Here is a 6,000-nt window from a genome sequence, read left to right as displayed (position 1 = left end):
AGTGGATAGAGCGTCGGTCTGCGGACTGAAGGGTTCCAGGTTCGATTCCGGTCAAGGGCATGTACATTGGTTTCGGGCACATCCCCAGTGGGGGGTGTGCAGGAGGCAGCTGATCGATGTCTCTCTCTCATCGATGTTTCCAGCTCTCTATCTCTCTCCCTTCCTCTCTGTAAAAGATCAATAAAATATATTTTTAAAAAACAAAAAGAGTTCCACTTTACTTTCTTTTTACCATATGTCTTATTGATTTCAGAGAGGCAAGGAGAGAGAGAGAGAGAGAGAGAGAGAGAGAGAGAGAGAGAGAGAGAGAGAGAGAAACATCAGTGATGAGAGTGAATCATTGATGGGCTGCCTCCTGCACACTCCTCACTGGGGATCGAGCCCACAACCCGGGCCTGTGCCCCGACTGGGAATCGAACCCTGACCTCCTGGTTCCTAGGTAGGTGCTCAACCACTGAGCCACCTAGGAACCAGGTGCTAACATGTAAAAGAGGCAAAAATAAAAGGCCTTCTCTGTGGTCAGCAGGGCTCTCTCCTGGAAAGGAAGGGGGGAGTGGGGGGAGCGGAAGGGAACCTTCCTTCTGGGATCCAAACAAAGAGATGGAGGGTGGGCACGCAGGGGGTGCGGGAGGGGGGGTGCTGGCCGGCCAGAGCGGGGCTGGAGAGCAGCCGGGCCCCGGCGGGGAGACCAAGTCCTCGTCCACCACAGCTTCCGGGGAAGAGTCCTCAGAGGGGACTTAGGGGCCCGAGCCAGGAGGCCCCCGGCCGCCGGCCTCACGGTGGCGGGAACCCGGAGGCCCCCAGGAGAGTGCTCGGCTGGGACACAGCCGGGCCGTGTGTTTGGGTCCCAGACGGACACACCCCGTTTAATTCTATTTGCTCATGAAGGTGAGGAAAGATCCTGGGGCTCCGGGGAAGGTCCTCACGTCCAGGTCACGTGCAAGTCCCGCTCGGGGGAGCGGTGTGGAGGGCAGCGGAGGGCCTGCCCTCGGGATGCACACACAGTGCTGGGAGCACACACAGTGCTGGGAGCACACACACACTGCTGGGAGCACACACAGTGCTGGGAGCACACACAGTGCTGGGAGCACACACAGTGCTGGGAGCACACACAGTGCTGGGAGCACACACACACTGCTGGGAGCACACACAGTGCTGGGAGCACACACAGTGCTGGGAGCACACACAGTGCTGGGAGCACACACAGTGCTGGGAGCACACACACAGTGCTGGGAGCACACACACTGCTGGGAGCACACACTGCTGGGAGCACACACACTGCTGGGAGCACACACACTGCTGGGAGCACACACACAGTGCTGGGAGCACACACACTGCTGGGAGCACACAGTGCTGGGAGCACACACAGTGCTGGGAGCACACACACTGCTGGGAGCACACACACTGCTGGGAGCACACACACAGTGCTGGGAGCACACACACAGTGCTGGGAGCACACACACAGTGCTGGGAGCACAGAGGCCGCTGCTCCTCCGAGCGCTCAGCAAGCGTCACCGCACGCGCAGCGGGCACGGGGCTGGGAGCCTGTTGCCCTCGAACCCGCCCCGAGCAGTCAGTGCGGCCCAGCCTTGGGGTTGGGGCCCCAGGAGCGGGGGAGGGGGAGCAGGAGGCTCTGGCTCCCCACCCCCCAGTCCCCTCCCTGAGGGTCTCCGGGGAGACGAGGTGGAGAGACCTCGCCTGCCTGTAAAGGGGGAAGCATAGGAGGCTCTGACGTGAGGGTTCAAAGTGTGCGCGAGGCTCAGGGGCTGAGCATCGACTTAGGCAACAGGAGGTCAGGGTTCGATTCCGGTCAGGGCACAGGCCCAGTTCTGGGCTGAGTCCCCAGTGCGGGGCGTGCAGGAGGCAGCCGATCACTGGTTATCTCTCACTGTGGATGTTTCTAGCTCCCTCTCCCTCTGCCTTTCTCTCTGGAAACAATAATAAATTAAACGTTTGGATCTGAGTCACCTGAGGCCAGGGCTGCCCTCCTCCCGCCCCTGGCACCATCAGCCAATCAATGAGCTCCCTACACTGAAACCCCCGCCCCCCCACGCTGGGCACCTCCCATCCACACCAGCACCGGGCTGGTCAGGCGCCTCTTGAGGCCACTTCCCAGCCGTCCGCCCGGTGGGGATCCGGGGCCGGGCCAGCGCACCTGCGGACAGAAAGTCAGAGGCCGCTGGGGTCAGGGCTGGGCTGTGAGACAGACTGTAAGTCAGGACGGGAAGCCACCAGGAGCCTGGCCAGGCACCTGAGCAGGACAGGGCACAGCCGGTGCCATCCAGCGGCGGGCGGCGCCCCCCAGAGCCTGGAGCCGCCTGCACGCACTGTGGGCAGACTCGGGGCGAGTTCCCCGGAGGCTGGTGTGAGCAGCCAGGCACCCGGATAACGAGTCTCTCACTTCTCACCTGGACCCTGCCCTCTCCCAGGCCCCGCACCGTCTTAGCGCCCCGTGTGCTGATCTGAACGGGCCCGAGCCCACCCCTCAGGAGGATGCAGGACGGGCGGGCTCCTGTGCGCCAGGCTGGCTCTCCCCGGAGGCTCCAGCACCCATGGGAACCGGGCAGCAACACCTTGTTCCTTTGGTTCTCGTTGCTGTTAGTCCTCGAGTGGAAATACTTTCCCAGTGATTTTTATTTATTTATTTTTTAAATATATATTTTATTGATTTTTTTACAGAGAGGAAGGGAAAGGAATAGAACGTTAGAAACATCAATGAGAGAGAAACATCGACCAGCTGCCTCCTGCACACTCCCCACTGGGGATGTGCCCCCAACCAAGGTACATGGACCCTTGACCGGAATCGAACCCGGGATCCCTGAGTCCGCAGGCCGACGCTCTATCCACTGAGCCACACCGGTTTCGGCTCCCAGTGATTTTTAGAGAGAGCGAGGGAGGGTGAAACGGAGAGGGACACATCTATGTGAGAGAGACATGGATTGGTTGCCTCCTGCACTCACCCCAACCCCGTTCGGGGAATCTGTAACCGAGGTTCCTGCCCTTGACCCGAATAGAACCTGGGACCCTTCAGTCTGCTGGCCGATACTCTAGCCACTGAGCCGAACTGGCTAGGGCTCATTTCCCGTTTTTATGAAATGAGCCGCAGGCCGGGATGGGGCTTTGGACAGCAGCCGGGTGACAGCTGGGTCTCCTTCGCCGGCCCCGGGGCCTGCGCTCACCCGCGTGTGGCTGCCCTTGGGCTTTTGGCCCCGGCGTTTTATCCACAAAACCTGCCCGGCGGCTGATGGTGACACCCGGGCTGAGGGTCACCGGCAACGGGCCCTGGTCCCGGGGAGGGTCTGGCAGTGACCAGGAGAGCGGTGGGACCCGGAGGCCGGGCTCCCGGCAGGTTTACGCGGTAAATAGCAGCGAGGACTCTCACCCCAGTCCGCTCCCCGAAGGCAGAGAGGCCCCGGGAGGCCAGCACCGCCCGGAGCGGCCCCTGGATTCTGGGTCCATCTGCGCAGGAATGGTCAGCAGCTCGCATCCCGACTGCTGCCGGGCCGGGCCCTTTTTAAAAAATATATATTTTATTGATTTCTTATAGAGAGGAAAGGAGAGGGATAGAGTTAGAAACATGGATGAGAGAAAATCGACCAGCTGCCTCCTGCACTCCCCGCACCAGGAATGTGCCCGCAACCAAGGTACAAGCCCTTGACCGGAATGGAACCTGGGACCCTTCAGTCTGCAGGCCAATGCTCTATCCACTGAGCCAAACTGGCCAGGCCCTTGAACACATCACCGATTCCTCTGAAACCTTAGGTCCTGAGCAGCCATGCGACGCCCAGGGCCGCTGTGAGAACTGCACGAGATGCCACCGGCGCCAGGATGTGCTCAGGTGCCCCTCCACCTGCCCCGTCGCCCCACATGTGCCCACAGAGCTGCTGGCTCCATCACCTGCGGGGTGTGGGACTCCGACGAGTACTGAACTGCCCCGTGCCCCCATGTCCTCCCTCCCCCCCGCCCCCCCCCCCCCCCCCGACTCCCCGTCATCATCCACACAACGGGAGCCGCAGCACCTGCTTGGTTAGCAACACCACGAGACAGTTGAAGGGTTTGGCACCCGGCCTGACGCCTCCGGTGGTGACGGAGCGTTAGCTGGCACCCCCGAACCTCAGGCTCCCCGGAGCAGGACCCGCCACCCCTCATTCCGGCCACACGGACAGGCCTCTGCATACACCGCAGGCTGAGGCTGCAGACGCGGATCAGGGCACGGCCCGGCTTTCCAGAGCCCGGCTCCCCGAGGCGGCCACAGCGTGCGGGCGCCGAGGCTCGTCTCGGGGTGACGCCCGCTCCAGCCTGCAGGAGTGACGGCCAGCCAGCACCGGAGGGCAGCGCGGAGCGGGGGAGGAGTCTCCGGGCTGAGGAAGCCTGTCAGTGGCTGAGGGACCTCGGCCCAGGGGCTTGGGTTTGGAGCCCGGGTTGTGCAAGGTTGAACCTAAGAAAGCAGGTGGGGAAGGGAGAGGGGAGAGTGGAGAGGGGGGAGGGGGAAGGAGAGAGAGGGGAGGGGGAAGGGAAAGGAGGAGGAGGGCGGAGGTATGAGGCCCAGGGCCCCCTCCCCTGCCTCCTCCTGCAAAGGCTCCTGAGCACTAGCCCATCCGTCCCCTCCCGCAGGCATGCAGGCCAGGCCCCGCCGCCTCCATCCACTCTGAGGCTCCCTGCGGAGGAGGTCACAGGTCACAGGTCACAGGTCACAGGTCACCATCCACGGGCCTCCCGCAGGGAAGGGAGGGAGGGACAGGCTGCAGCGGGGACAGCCTGGCCACACCCTGCTTCCTCCCGAGTCTCCCACCCACGTTCCAACGGCCAAACGCTCGAGACTAGAGGGCCCTGTCGTCAAACCCCAGCTCCACACCCCCCCAACCCCCCGCACCTGGCCTCCAGGACTGGGGCACTGAGTGAGATCGCCCCTACTTCTCTGAGCAGCGGGGCCGGGGGCCGGGGGCCGGGCCTGGGCGGCGGGCGGAGGCCAGGGGCCAGGAGGGGCCGCATGGCCAGTGGGCACGGGGAGCGTGGCGCTGGCGCTGATGCAATGACGACGTGTAAACACTCAGGGAGCCGGGCTGAGCCCACGGGGAGGGCATCGGGACTGGAAGGCTTTCTGGGGGGCTGCAGGGCTGCGGGCCCCACCCTGAGGGCCGGGTCGTGCCTCCACATGTCGGAAAGCAAAGGGCACACACGGCCCCCCGGCTCCGTGGCGTCTCGTCCCTCCAGCCAAAGGGCTTGTGTTCCAGGGCCTGGGCCGCGGTGGCCCGGGCCCCCTGCCCCCGGGGAGGGGCAGACAGGAAGCGGCGGCATCGCTGGGGAGAACCAGGGAGCCCGCGCTCAGCTCACCGAAGCCGGGCTCTTTGCCAGAACCGGGGGGTTTGTGGGGTGGGCATGGGGCCGCCATGGGCGTCCAAGCAGGTGGGGTCACGCAGCATGGGGGGCCAGTCTGCTTCCCCCACAGGGAGGGCACCTGGTCTCCACACACCCGGTGGGGAGGCGCGGGCACGGACGGGAGCTCAGTGCGGGGAGGGTGTGGATGGACCGCGGGAGCTCAGTGCGGGGAGGGTGTGGATGGACCGCGGGAGCTCAGTGCGGGGAGGGTGTGGATGGGGAAGCAGCAGGGCTGGACACCGATCTGGAATGAGGGGCTCTGAGCATGGGCAGGAGAGGCGAGGGGCTCCCCCTCCCAGCGTGGGGGGCGCTGACCCTGAGCGCGAGCCGAGCGCAGGAGGAGGCCTGAGGGCAGGGCCAGGGCAGCCTGGGCAGAGCGGCCTCCGTGTCACTTGTCCTCTTTCTCCCCCCGGAGGTCCGTCCGCACTGAGGGCTTGAACCACGCCTTGCTCACGGTGAACACCCAGGGCTCCCCACGGACACCCAGCCTCCCCCCCCCATAACAGGGCTCCCCCTTGAACACCCAGGGCGCCCCCTGACACCCAGCCTCCCCCGCCCCCCCCAATAACAGGGCTCCCCCTTGAACACCCAGGGCACCCCCACTGACACCCAAAGCTCCCC

The sequence above is a fragment of the Pipistrellus hanaki genome (assembly GCF_964339955.1).
Source record: "Pipistrellus hanaki genome assembly, chromosome: 1".
NCBI classification, from domain to species: domain Eukaryota; kingdom Metazoa; phylum Chordata; class Mammalia; order Chiroptera; family Vespertilionidae; genus Pipistrellus; species Pipistrellus hanaki.
Note: the sequence above shows the minus strand (reverse complement) of the source record.